The sequence below is a fragment of the Triturus cristatus genome, chromosome 9 (assembly GCF_964204655.1).
Source record: "Triturus cristatus chromosome 9, aTriCri1.1, whole genome shotgun sequence".
Taxonomy (NCBI): domain Eukaryota; kingdom Metazoa; phylum Chordata; class Amphibia; order Caudata; family Salamandridae; genus Triturus; species Triturus cristatus.
This window is the reverse complement of record NC_140592.1, coordinates 302,724,055-302,739,371: the sequence shown is the minus strand read 5'-3', so window position 1 is coordinate 302,739,371 and position 15,317 is coordinate 302,724,055.

The window sequence follows — 15,317 nt, the reverse complement described above, 5'->3', positions numbered from 1 at the left end:
CCGATGGGCCTGGACAGAAGTGTGACCGGGAATGCGCGACCCCTTTCCATCACTTCACGGCCCCCCTGGGGGTCGCGCCCCACACTTTGAAGACCCCTGCCCTATTACGACAGAATGAGAGACAGTATCGAAGACTGCTGATATATTTAAAAGGACCAAGGCAGCCAGCCACCTTGGTACAATGTCATGCCCACATTGTCCATGGCAGCAACTGGTGTAGTTTCCATGCTGTGGTAAGCATGGAATCCTGATTGAGATGCATCCAAAGGGTAAATAGTTTCTAGATAATTGTAGAGTTGCCTGTTGATAGCTTTTTCCAATAGCTTTGCTCATAAAGGGATAAAAAAATGATATGATAATCCAACGTGACTTCTGGCTCTGCAGAATGCCCTAAGGTAAGGTTACCAGATGCCTCTATGTCATTAGGAGCATTTTTCTGATGTTCTAGTTGACTGTGGTTTGTGGGATGAAAACAAAACCTGGCCTGGGTTATAGTCAGAGTTACGGGAACTATGCGACATGAGGGGACCAAAATATGTGGCAGAGTTGACTACATTATACAGCAAGAAAAGACAAATTATGTAGCGTAATGAGACATTTTGTGGCAGTATTACTTCATTACTTAGTCATTTTTACACTTGTTAACACTGTTTCAATTCAGTAGTACGAGTTTAACACTCAAACACAGCAATGAGCTACTGAAAGGTGACCAGTCATTCTCCAGTAAGGGCCTTCTACTGCACAGCAGCATGTCACTGCATTATTAGTAACATTTGATCGATTTCAGCTAGATTTTTTATTTGATCTGCAAATTATGTAACAGATAATGGCATATGTAGCAAAAGATGCAAATTGATAACTATGCGAAAAACCCTGCAGCCGTAGAATCGCATAAATCCAGTGGCCCTGATTATAGTTTACTTGATGGCTGTAGCATAGTACTCCATTCAGTGTCATCAGGGCCTCTGGAAGAAAGCAATTGCGCGGCCTCCGCCATTTCCACATAAATGTGAATTTGCCCCACTCTCCACATAATCCAACATCTTCTGCATCTCTCAGGCGTTTATTGCTGCAGACATTTAAAAGGGTGACAAACTGACTTGAATAGTGTAAAAAGTGTTGACATTTCAAATAGTATCACAATAACACCACAGTAGATGCCACATAATTGTGTTGCTACACGATGCTGTGAATCCTGACACACCCACTTAATTCCAGTGGACTTGAGTTTCATCAATGTAGCATTGGCCTGTAGATGTAACTTCTGGCACAGAGCTTTACCAGAACTTGCGCTACTAACAATATTCGTAACCCATACTAACACTATTACCACCATTCCACATATACCTATTGCCTGAGAAGAAGAGCAAGGATTTAGGATTACATTAGAAAGTCAAGAAGGAAAATGTATTGCATAATTTGAGAGGAAGGGGATAATAAGGCTTTTGTAGCCTGGAACGTCTACCACCTCTTGCTTTTAAACTGAGGGAACCTTCCATCGCCGATCAGCCGACCTCTCTCTGGCCACCATCCCTCGCATCCAAAAGACCAGACCAGGAGGGAAGTCATTCTCCTACCTCGAAGCCAAGGCCTGGAACGACCTCCACCTCCAGCAAATCCCCACACTGCCACAGTTCAGGAAAGACCTCAATAACTGGCTCTTCGGATGACCCCAGCATGCTAGGAGCCCCCCCCTTTTAGCGCCTTGAGACCCTCGCGGGTGAGTAGCTCCGCTTTACAAATCCTTGATTGATTGATTGAAGGAAGAGCTCCAGAGTCAATGATTTGAATTTCTAGGCCTGCCTGAAGGGGCATTAGGCGGCATACATCAGAAAGACCTTAGCCAAATTGTTTACACATTTAAAATTCATGCAATTTGGTTTAAATTTGTATTTCATTGGTAGCCAGTGAGGGGTTCTTCTAGCCATTGATAAATTATGGTATTGTTTGAATAAACTAGGCCTGCACATACCGTGTAGCTGTACTTGACATTTGAGGTAATAGTTGAGCAAAACGGCATGAAGTCCCTTATTGGAAGGAGTTGGAATAGTGTGCCTTACGTTTTACTGAGTGTCGCTGCTGACATCTGTCTGTTACACGTAGGTCACAAGTTCGAATCACGCAAAGTCAACACAGACTGTCATACTTCTGATGTTAATAATTAATTAGAGCAATTAAAATGGGGAAAAGTCAAATATATTAGTTACAGCAGTTATAATTGTCAAACTGCTGTATTAATTGCCATGCAAAACACATTAGTAATATTACCTAGAGAAATCAATTTCTTAGCATTGACAAGATCTGGAGCTCACAGGACACTTATATTTCCATAATACTTTGGAAGATACCATCAGCAACTGACCAAAGAGATGAGGAGGTCTCATGTTGAAGATCCGGAGATCAAAACAAATCGGCCTTTCTGTTTCTTGGCATGCACAAACCCAGTGCTTAATTTGAGCCGGTGGTTTCCGGTGCTCGGCACCAGCACTTAATTTTCAACACCAGTGCTTGTGACAGTCTGCCAAAAGGTGGCGCTGTCTGGCTAATTTAGAAATGACCACAATTAGAGTCAATTATTAATTCAATATACATTCAAAATTACTATTACCTGTCGCCCAAGCTATTCTTATAGCTTTCGGGGCCTGAAATAGTCGGAATTGTCACACTTGTAGGAGTGTGATGGTTAGTAGTTGTCTTGTTACTATCATTGTCAGTATGGCAGGGGCAACGTGTTGCGCAAGCTGCAGTGGCCTTCTGACGAGAGCCCTGGCACTTATGTTTTTTTTTTCAAATTAAGTACTACACAAACCTCCTGAAGTCATTGATAGCTGCTGAAGTGCTGTTTGCCGCAATGGAAAGGGCATCTAACAGGTCTCCATGGCTGACAGTGTGAAACATGGCTGACAGATGCAGGAGGAGCAAGAACACCACGCGGATCTTGTACATCCATTTTAAGGCTTCAATCCAAAAGCCAACCAGAGACTGCTGAAGCCAAATCCGGGTTTCAGACAAGATTTCATGGGAGATGGACGTGGGCAATGCTCTAAAAAAGTTTAAAAGCAGACACCCTTCAACCCTGGCAACATTGCAGGCTTGGCCCCTTGTCCAACCTCATTAACCAATCAGCAGCCTCCTGTTTCCTGCTGAGGATTGTGGGACGATCAAGTAGTGGAAGCAATTGTTAATTAGCCCTCAAACCTTTCTCTAATCTGTGGTCCGACGTTCCATACATTTCCATTGCAGACTTCAGTCTGGTTCAGTTTTGTGGAGGTGTGAGGACAGTAAGGTAAATATGTCAGTTTTAATGAGCTGTAGGTTTTTTGGTGGGTGTGACAGTAAGCCAGGGTCAAATTACTTATCTTATGTGATTCCTCAGTTGGTACGCGTGTCCATTGCCCAACAAATGTATATGCGTGGTAAGTAGCTCCATGTACCAATTGTAAGTAGATGCTTTATTAGGCAGATAATTGAATATTTAGGTTTTGCTAGGTTTATGTTCACCGTTCTGTCTTAATGTGTTCTGTCGTTTGATGGTATGTGATATACACTGGGGTCAGTGCTGTTGTATGCACACTCCGTTACAACAAACAAATGATGGACGGAATGCTGACAATGCAGACATTCTCCCCCAGTCAAGAGATCTGGGTTAAATCCATCGTTCTTTTGCTCACTACGCCACCCCAGTTTAGACATGGCCATATGCAAATCAGTCTTGACCCTGTGCCTCATGGGAACAGTCCAGCCCGAACTGCCAAGCCATGTCTTCCCTGGACCGGAATCAAGCATCCTAGGACCGGTTTCTGGCTATCAGCCGTCATCAGCCAGGATAGCTTGACTCCAGTGGCGTAGTGAGCACGGGTCCCACGTCTGGGAATACCCATCCCACTTAGGGCGAAAAGCGTTACAACAAACAAATGATGGACGGAATGCTGACAATGCAGACATTCTCCCCCAGTCAAGAGATCTGGGTTAAATCCATCGTTCTTTTGCCCACTACGCCACCCCAGTTTAGACATGGCCATATGCAAATCAGTCTTGACCCTGTGCCTCATGGGAACAGTCCAGCCCGAACTGCCAAGCCATGTCTTCCCTGGACCGGAATCAAGCATCCTAGGACCGGTTTCTGGCTATCAGCCGTCATCAGCCAGGATAGCTTGACTCCAGTGGCGTAGTGAGCACGGGTCCCACGTCTGGGAATACCCATCCCACTTAGGGCGAAAAGCGTTACAACAAACAAATGATGGACGGAATGCTGACAATGCAGACATTCTCCCCCAGTCAAGAGATCTGGGTTAAATCCATCGTTCTTTTGCCCACTACGCCACCCCAGTTTAGACATGGCCATATGCAAATCAGTCTTGACCCTGTGCCTCATGGGAACAGTCCAGCCCGAACTGCCAAGCCATGTCTTCCCTGGACCGGAATCAAGCATCCTAGGACCGGTTTCTGGCTATCAGCCGTCATCAGCCAGGATAGCTTGACTCCAGTGGCGTAGTGAGCACGGGTCCCACGTCTGGGAATACCCATCCCACTTAGGGCGAAAAGCGTTACAACAAACAAATGATGGACGGAATGCTGACAATGCAGACATTCTCCCCCAGTCAAGAGATCTGGGTTAAATCCATCGTTCTTTTGCCCACTACGCCACCCCAGTTTAGACATGGCCATATGCAAATCAGTCTTGACCCTGTGCCTCATGGGAACAGTCCAGCCCGAACTGCCAAGCCATGTCTTCCCTGGACCGGAATCAAGCATCCTAGGACCGGTTTCTGGCTATCAGCCGTCATCAGCCAGGATAGCTTGACTCCAGTGGCGTAGTGAGCACGGGTCCCACGTCTGGGAATACCCATCCCACTTAGGGCGAAAAGCGTTACAACAAACAAATGATGGACGGAATGCTGACAATGCAGACATTCTCCCCCAGTCAAGAGATCTGGGTTAAATCCATCGTTCTTTTGCCCACTACGCCACCCCAGTTTAGACATGGCCATATGCAAATCAGTCTTGACCCTGTGCCTCATGGGAACAGTCCAGCCCGAACTGCCAAGCCATGTCTTCCCTGGACCGGAATCAAGCATCCTAGGACCGGTTTCTGGCTATCAGCCGTCATCAGCCAGGATAGCTTGACTCCAGTGGCGTAGTGAGCACGGGTCCCACGTCTGGGAATACCCATCCCACTTAGGGCGAAAAGCGTTACAACAAACAAATGATGGACGGAATGCTGACAATGCAGACATTCTCCCCCAGTCAAGAGATCTGGGTTAAATCCATCGTTCTTTTGCCCACTACGCCACCCCAGTTTAGACATGGCCATATGCAAATCAGTCTTGACCCTGTGCCTCATGGGAACAGTCCAGCCCGAACTGCCAAGCCATGTCTTCCCTGGACCGGAATCAAGCATCCTAGGACCGGTTTCTGGCTATCAGCCGTCATCAGCCAGGATAGCTTGACTCCAGTGGCGTAGTGAGCACGGGTCCCACGTCTGGGAATACCCATCCCACTTAGGGCGAAAAGCGTTACAACAAACAAATGATGGACGGAATGCTGACAATGCAGACATTCTCCCCCAGTCAAGAGATCTGGGTTAAATCCATCGTTCTTTTGCCCACTACGCCACCCCAGTTTAGACATGGCCATATGCAAATCAGTCTTGACCCTGTGCCTCATGGGAACAGTCCAGCCCGAACTGCCAAGCCATGTCTTCCCTGGACCGGAATCAAGCATCCTAGGACCGGTTTCTGGCTATCAGCCGTCATCAGCCAGGATAGCTTGACTCCAGTGGCGTAGTGAGCACGGGTGAGCACGGGTCCCACGTCTGGGAATACCCATCCCACTTAGGGATGCACACTGACATCCCCCTCTGTGTCCTTTACGTATGAGTATAATTATTTTATTTGTAAGGCACTACAAATCAAACTGTCTGTCGGTGCCAGACCAAGTCAGTGGTTAGTTCATAAATGATCTAAAAGGTGCCAAAAAAAGAATGTTCACAGTGTATCTGTAGCATGCAGATAACATATCTTGCAAATGCGCCTTTGCCCTTGCCCGCCCCATCGGCAAGAGTTGACAACTCATACTGCAGACGAGCAAGCCCCCCACGAATGGTTGGTCTCCATCTCTCACCCATCACTGTGCTACAGGCAAACACTGTTGAGTGTCCTGAATACCTGCCACCTGAAGAAGGCAGACACATAACTCACCCCATTCTAGGACAATACAGCAGGAACAACCCGATTAAGGAAGTTAAGAAAGGACCGGGAGAAGCAGAGGAATAAAAGTGATCACTAAACATGAAGGAAGAAAACCTCCCATGATTGTCATGCCCCCCTGACATTTCCTTCCTACAGCCAAATGGAAGAAACGCAATAAACCACACTTATACTCAGACTGGCAACACATAGTCAGCACTGCAGCGCGGGCGGTAGACCACCCTTTAATTAATCTTCTAAAAGCAATGACTTACAGTAGCAGTCGATATTAGGGCACAGTAGTGGGGCGGTGGGGTGGGGTGTTAAGGAGACAGGCGACAACAAAAGAAATACAAAAAACAGAACTTGCCACCTCAGCTTGCCGCCACATCACCACTCTTCTGTTCCTCACTGCAGCACAGGCTCACAGTCTCCCCTGCGGCCAATCCTGATGCTTCTCTCATACATGAGAGCAGCATCAGGATTAGCCTGAGCGACCTTTATTTGTGCTCCCAGGGAGACTGGGAGCCTATGCTTTGCTGTCCCCAACCCTGCAACGCAGCAGGGTTGGAGACAGCTCAGTGCGCATGTCGGTTTGGCTGTCCTGAGAGGTTGTATGATGGAACAACGAGATTCTCAACAATGACTACCCTAACATTGCGATCTCTACAATGGCCACGTCTTAACCATGATTTTTTACCACGCATTCCTTTACCACAAATTTTTGGGGTAAAGGCATGCATGGTAAACTGCTATCTGTGCCTATTCTTACCACCCTCTCCTTCTTCCCCTGAGCCCTAAATACACCCCAACCTCCTAAAAACTACCCTGATTCCCCCAACCCCCTAAAAACTAACCTAAACACCTCCCACCCCCTAAAAACTAACATGAAGCCCTCTCATCCTCTAAAAACTAACACAAACTCCCCCACCCTCTAAAAAATAACACGAACCCCCACCCCCTAAAAACTAACACTAACCCCTCACACCCCCTAAACACTAACCAAACCCCTCACACCCCCTAAAATCTAACCCAAACCCCTCCCACCTCCTAATAACTAACACAAACCCCCCCACCCCCTAAAAACGAACCCGAACCCCTCCCACCCCATAAAAACTAACACAAACTCCCCCACCCCTAAAAACTAACCCAAACCCCTCTGACCCCCTAAAAACTAACACAAACACCCCCACCCCCTAAAACCCTCTTACCTGTCCTGTTCCTGTCCGATGCTCCTCTCAACTATGCCCATCCCGACAACTAGACCAACTTAGCCTTAACCACGCACATGCGTGGTTAAGGCTAAGTTGTTGTTTGGGCAAGTCGTTTGGCTTGTGTGACTCCGGAACTCGTTGTTCGGGAGTCATTGTTCAGGATGTTTCCAGTCCTGAGACGGCCGCCAAACCAACATGCACACTGATAGCAGTGCATCTACCACTCCTCTTGGTGACTGCCCCCGCGATGGCCCCACCCCCAAGAGTTGGCCCGGCCTAGATCTTGAAAAATAAAACGATAATAAACCTGTTTCCTTATGGTTTTATTCTTCACATTTTGGAGGCTGCTGGCGGGGGAGACTCTCCTCCACCATAGCAGAGGAGCCGCCTCTGATGGCTTAACTAGCAGTAATCCAGAAACTGGGGAAAGGATTGGGGGATTTAGACATGGGGTAAATCAGTTTCATGGACTCCACTCGTGGACGTAACAGGGATGATTCAAATGGTTAGACTAAACTATGCAAAAACACTTCACATAATAACAATGTTAGTCAATCTATACACGGTTGTATGCCAGAATATTAATGTCAGAAATAACTTCAGGCTTCAATATTGAGTCCTAAATATTGTTTAAAAAAATGTCGTCCCATAAGATGTAGATTTTCAATTGTGAACTCCAGGGAGGTTATATTTATTTTTGTGAACAATCTATCATTAAATGATCATTATGTGAGACAATATTCTAACAATAGTATTCTGGTACCATGACCTGTACAAATGTGAATTACATAGAATAACCTGTTTCCGCAGCAGATTGTGCCAGTCGCACTCTCTGATGAACTCTATTGCAATGGGTTCCTTGTGCTGCTCTAAAAACATGAAAGCAGCTCCAGGACTGTGTGCACTAAAATCAGTGTGCAGGTGCATAATAAGGATTGGCACCTCAGTCTCAATCTCCATATGGATGGAGGGGTGGACAAAACTTTTCCAAGCCCAATATGTGTAATGTGTATGAAAATTATGCAGATTAAGCAAAATATTCTTGCAGGTTTGTCTGTGTAATAGGTGTTTGTGACATAAGGGTACAAAATCATGCAAGATGCCTGTTGAATATATTTTCCACAAGTTCTAAACTCACGGTGTGAACATTGCTAATACAGCACATAGGAGTGAGCTGGCAACTATTTACGCAGCTCTTACAAGACATTTTCTGATCCAACTCTTCTCCCGCAGGTAAAAATTGTGCAATAGGCACAAACGTAAGAAAAACAACATTATGAGAAACACACTCAACCCCATATTCAGGATTGTGGGCCGGAAGGTGCTTGCATAGACAAGGTTATCCTGCGCCTACATGCGTGTTGATTCGCTGAAGGCTAGGAGGTGGAAAACATGATATTGTACACCAAGCGATATTACACAGTTGGCATCATGTCCCACCCATAGACCTTAACAGCTTTCTTCCAGCTGATGAGAGCTTTGAGGAACACTTGGAGAGGAGACTAAAGAAAGTATACATTGATAGTTGATACTAGAGTAATGTTTACTTTCTGTTCTTGACACTATATTTATGACACCTGAAACAAGCATTTGGAATTCATTAGGTCTCGCATTTACGAGAGTTTGAGTTATTGGCATTGTAAATGACAATGCCTTTTATTTATGTGTTGTTTTAAAAACAGATAAATAAAAGGAATTGTCATTTACAGTGCCAATAGCTTTAACTCTTGCAAATGCGAGACCTATTGAATTGCAAATGCCAGTGCCTGTGCTATAAAAATAAAAAATAAAGCATTAGGAGAAAGCGTGTCCTGCCTGCAAAAGGAGGCAGGACAAAGTTATTTGAGAAAATAGTGCTCGGAGGCTGTAATTTAAGCCTACAGAGTAACAACACATGTAATAGGAGGTGTCGCCATGGGAGGTTACAAAATGAGACAAGCTGGTACTAAGGAGGGACTACTAAGCCCATTGGCCAATGAACAGCCACAGTTTACAGTGGACAATGACATAAACCAATGAAAAATATGGGCAGAGAGTGGGCGGAGCTTCAAGTCCGTACCTGAATGCAGCATGCCTTCCAGAGCAGCGCATGCGCTGCCCAGACTCGACCTAAAAAGTGAAAGTCGAAAAGACAGTACTGGGGATATCAAAGGGCATGTTAGCCAATGGCTCAATGTGCGCGAACACTGAACCCTGGCAAAAGAAAAGAACCTTGAACCATGGCCTTCTGAAGCCCTTTATTTCTATCCTTCACCTCTGAAAAAGAAGTGTACCTGCATGCCTCTCAACTGCAATGCTATTCCACTCGAAGTCCCTTTGGTGACACAGGTTTGAAGTGACATCATGGGTATTTAATACCCACCCTGTCACTTACTGGTTGGTTTGGTGTCCTTGAGCTGAAGATATTATTTTTTTTTTTTAATTTTATTTTTGAAAGTTTAAGACAAAAGTAAACATACAGCTGTGTTACAAGGAGCGCCAATGCGCACATATGACAATATGGGCGATACAGAGAGGGCCGGAAAGATGTAGCGGAGACATATTCTGTGCGGGGGGGGCGCGGACAGTAATACAGACCTCATTGTAAAAACATTAGCTAAAGTGCTGAACCCAAGAGATCATTGCAAGGAGTATATACCCCTCCGGGGGAGAGGGGGGGGGGGGGAGGGGCACCCACACCACGCCACGCCATTCCACAGCGACACATTCCCCCATAGAACAGAGAAGAGACCCACGCCACAAGCGCGACCAATGCCAGCAAATCCCAGACCAAATCTCAAGCAAGCATCCTCAGTCGCCGCACCTCCCAGTACGAGCTCATTCAGCATCCTGGCTGCTATCCGAGGCCGTCGCCCCAGTAAGGAGATAACATTGTAATGGGGCCCATATATCAGCGGGCCGCGACCTGGGCGGCATGAGCTCAGAGTATGTGCGGATCTGATCTTGACAGTAAACTAGATCTCTCATCCAATCCTTAAATTTTGGGGCCCTGCCTCTGCCCCAGCGACACGCCACTCTCCTTTTAGCAAGCAGAAAGGCCAGCGCGATGAATTTACGGTGCGCCGCCTGTATAGGCTCTACATAACCCAGCAGGGCCAGGAGAGGGGAGGGCTGCAATACTGTATCGATCATCTTGGAGAGCGCCTCAAACACCTGGCACCAATAGCGGTGAACTGCATCGCACGTCCATGCCAGGTGAAGAAAGTCCGCACCCGGAGCCCGGCATCTGTCGCAACTATCATTGTCGCGAAGCCGATATCTGTGAAGTCTGGCGGGCGTGAAGTAGAGCCTATGAAGGTATTTATAATGGATAATCCTGAGGCGGCTACTGGAGGATACGCGGTCCGTCTGCATCAGGCAGAAGTGCCACTGTTTATCTGTCAACGGGACACTTAACTCCAGGTCCCATCTCTCCCTGGCTCCTGGACCGAGCGGTATATTTTGGAGACAAGCTTAGCTGGAGTGTCATCGCTTAGTATACGATGCAGCGGAGCCAGATGCGGGGGCTCCTGGGGGAAGCAGGGCATGAGGGCCCGCAGCCCCTGCCGCAGGCGCAGGTAGAAGAAGACATCGAGGGGAGTAGGCTGAATGGTGGCATACATGTGCTCCATAGACCGGAACGTGCCGTCGTGGTACAGGTCGCCCCACGTCTTCACGTGAATAGATTGAAGCAATTTTCGGAAACCTGCCTCCTGCAGCAGGGGCATGTTGGGATGATAAACAAGAGGCAGGAGCGGCGTGTATACCATGTCCAGCTCTAGAGCGGTAGCTAGCCTGGTCCACGCAGTCACCGTACTGATCAAGGTCGTGGGCGTCCTATCTCTGCCCGTCACCGGAATGTACAGCGCGCCCTCTATGGGAATGGGGTGGGCCAACCAATGTTCAGCCGCTAGTTGGGGCATATATCGGGGCTGCCGCATCCAGTAGTAAGCGTAGTGCGCCTGGGCTGCCTGATAGTAGAGCTCAAAGTTGGGAATGCCGAAGCCACCCTGCTCAAAGGGCCTGATCAGGACGTCCCACTGGAGCCGGGGGGACTTACCGCCTCACACTAGTCTGGTAAGCTCCGAGCGGAGTTGTCGAAAGAAAAAAGCACCAGGATAAAAGGGAATATTCAAGAAAAGGTACAGTAGCTGCGGCAAGATCACCATCTTAATCAGTGAGGACCTGCCAGCCATTGAAAGGGGCAGGGTGATCCACCGAGTGACGGAATCTGTAATGCGGGACATGGCCGTCCCATAGTTAGCCCTCATAAGTTCCTCTCTGTCTTTTTCAATGCGGATGCCCAGGTACTTAAAGTCCCCGTCACACCAGGCAAGGGGGAAGTCGGGCACAAATCTGCCCGTGGAGGCAGTCAGGGGAAATATACAAGATTTGCTCCAGTTGATCTGAATGCCGGAAATCACGCCAAACCGAATGAATTCGCGGAGGATCGGGTTGAGATTTTCCTTCGGCTCTCGTACATAGAGGGTGATATCATCGGCATACATAGATACAAGTATCTGCCTCTGGAAGCACCGCAGCGCTTTGTCACGATGGTGTTGCCGCAGTTTGGCCGCTAGGGGCTCCATGGCCAAAGCAAATAATAGAGGCGAAAGGGGGCAGCCCTGCCTGGTGCCCCTGGTAATGGGGAAGTCAGAGGACAGCCTCCCATTCACTAAGACTTTGGCCCTAGGGGCAGTATACAATAATTTAATCCACGAGATGAATATAGCCGGGAAGCCCATGCGCCCCAGAACTTGGAACAGGTAGTCCCACTCAAGGGAGTCGAAGGCTTTCGTGGCATCTAGGAACACGGCGGCCATGGGCAGATCTTCATGCACAGAATTAAGGATCGAAAAGAAAGTGCGCAAGTTATGCGTCGTGGCCCTACCTGGCACAAAACCGGCCTGGTCAGGCAGTATCAGGTTGGGGAGCAATAGATTGATTCGATTGGCGATGAGCTTGGCTAGAATTTTCACATCACAGTTGAGGAGGGAGAGAGGCCTGTAGGAGTCACAGTCGCTAGCCTCCTTCCCTGGTTTAAGGAGCGATGTAATGAGGGCCATGCGCATTGATGGGGGGAGATGCCCCACCTCCAATGCATCCTCGTAGACTTCTCTCAACACTGGGGCCATAAAGTCGATATAGGTTTTGTAAAATTCAATGGGTATCCCGTCGAGTCCGGCGGTTTTACCGGACCTCATCTGCATAATGGCCTCTCTCACCTCGTCTAGCTCAAAAGGGGAGCTCAGAAACTCCCGTTGCGCATCGCTTAGCCACCCCAGGGACACGTCTTCAAGGTAATCATGTAGCTGGAGCTCTCCAACTCTAGTGGACGCATAGAGCACACTATAGTGGGCTACAAATGCGTTGAGGATATGCGCGGTCTCACCGTATCTGATGCCATCCACTCCCACGATCTCCATGATCGTGTTAGGCGGCCGAGTTAGCCGTATCGTTGCAGCCAGGGCCGCCCCGGGCCTCTCACCCTCACCGTAACTCCGGGCAACCCAGTATTTGCCTCGAAAGTTAGCTTCACGGGTGGCCTCCGCGGTATACTCAGAAATTTTGTCCCGGATGTTCGCCAGCACGGCGTCGTCAGGGCTGGTCGCAAGCGTTGTCTCCAGCGCCCGGAGGTCATCCTCCAATGTGCGCAGGCGCGCCTTAATGCTCCTCAGCACCCCCGATCCTTTGGCAATGCAAAGACCCCGAAGGGTCACCTTGAAAGCATCCCATATAGTCTCAACGTCTTGCACAGAGTCTTTATTACGCTCAAAGAAAGCCAAGCACTCCTCCCGCAGCTCCTCTTGAAAAAGGGCATCGAGGAGCATCGTGGGCTGCAGCCGCCAGGCCGCCAGAGGGGGGCCCAGCTCCGCCGCCCGCAGAGTGACTCTCACCGGCGCATGATCGGAGAAGGAACGCGGAAGGTGTCGCGCCTCAATCAGCGCTGCATGAAATTGTGGGGTCAAAAGGACGTAATCGAGCCTGGCCCAGGAGCGCGCCTGCGCCGTGAAGTGAGTACCCTCGCGGGCGCCTGCGTGGAGGTGCCTCCACGCGTCAATCAATCTATGTTCCGCTATGATACCCAGAAGTGTCTCCCGAGACCGTGTGAAGTGATGTGGGGCCGGGTGGGACCTGTCGAGCGCCGGGACAAGCGTGACGTTCAGATCGCCCCCAAGTATGAGGTGCTGCGTACCCACACCTACTATATCCGCACCGAGGTCAGCGTAGGAGGCAGGGTCGTCTACATTGGGACCATAGCAGCAGGCCAGCGTGACCATTCTATGGCCCAGTCTCCCCCACATCAGGCAGTATCGGCCGTGGGCATCGCTTTTCACTCCCGCCAGCACAAAGGGAGTCGTCCGTTTAACTAATATAGCAACTCCACGGGAATACGAGGAATAGGACGAAAAGGCAGAGCACTTCGCCCACCGGCTAGCGAAGGTAGGGGCAGCCTGCGCACGGAAATGGGTCTCTTGAAGGAATGCTATGTGTATGGCGTGGCGATCCAAGTAGGAGAGGACGTTTCTTCGTTTTCTAGGATCCCCCAGGCCTCTGACATTCCACGTGAGTACATTCAAATCAGTGTCCCCCATAGCCAGGTCGACCCACAACAGGTAGGAAGTGCAGCGGCCGCAGGGCCTATTTCAGTCATCCCCCATCCGTTGCACGCGCTCTTTACTGTATACACCCCCTGCCAAACAAACGCTCCACCGTCCACACCTCCAGTCAAGCCGAGGTCAAATGTATCATCAACAAATGGGTAAACTCCACGCCCCCTCAGGGGACCAGGCCGCGAAGACTCATCAAAAGCGCATACCGATGCCCTGAACGGCAGCGTCTCGAACACAGCTGTATTAAACATAACAACAACACCAAAAACCATCCAGAATTTAGAACCCAACCAGGCTGTCTGCTCTAGCAGGTTTCCAGCCCCAGGCTCCAGCATTAGGCCTCGGGGGGGAGAGAGGTATTCAGTCCTCCAGCGTTTGGGCCTCAGAACCCATCCCTCCTCCCCCAACACAGACCCACATCTCAACTGAGACACACCTACCCACAAAATCCCGCATCCCATCTTCCCGCCCACCACCCACTGAAGCAGCCCCAACTCGCCAGAAATACCTGCCCTCCCCCCACCCAGCAGAACCCTCAATAAGCTCAACAGGAGCAACTCAGTCAATAGAGTCCAGGGGGTACACCCTACAGGGGACATCCAGAGGGCACACAGATCCACCCCTGCCTGCCCATAACCCACCAAAGTCATAGAGGGAGGGGGAAGGGTGGTGCCTGGCATACATTACCGATCTCCCTCCAGCATGCAACCGGGCCTCCGCCACTCAGTCAGTAAATAGCCCATCAGGTGGCTCACAGGCGCGGGCAAACAGGAAAGGCACCAAGAAGTGGCACAGTAATGCAGGGGAGGGGTCACAATAACACCCAGTTAGGCAGTCAATGTTCGTTCTCTGGGGCCACCTCTTCTTCATCAGGCCGGACATGACGCGCTTGCCGTAGAGATTTCAAAAAGTCCTCCACCTGCTGCGGAGTCGTGAAGAAATGTTGCTTCGCTTGATGGGTGACACGGAGCTTCGCCGGGTAAAGCAATGCATAGTCGATTTGTAGGCTTCTTAGCTTTTTCTTAACGTCAACAAATTTGCGGCGCTGTTCCTGTACAACAGGCGTGAAATCCGGGAAGACAGTGAAGTTGACACCCTCATAAGACAATTGCTGATTCGCCCGCGCAGCCCGTAGCGCAGCGTCCCGGTCGCGGTAATTCAGGAGCCGCGCGATGATGGGCCGGGGTGGGGCGCCGGGACGCGGTCGCGGGCCGAGCGACCGGTGAGCCCTCTCCACGATGAACTGTTTGGAGAAGGCGTCCGCGCCGACAGAGGCAATGAGAATCTTCTCCACATACTCCTCCATGCGCCCCGTGTTGGTG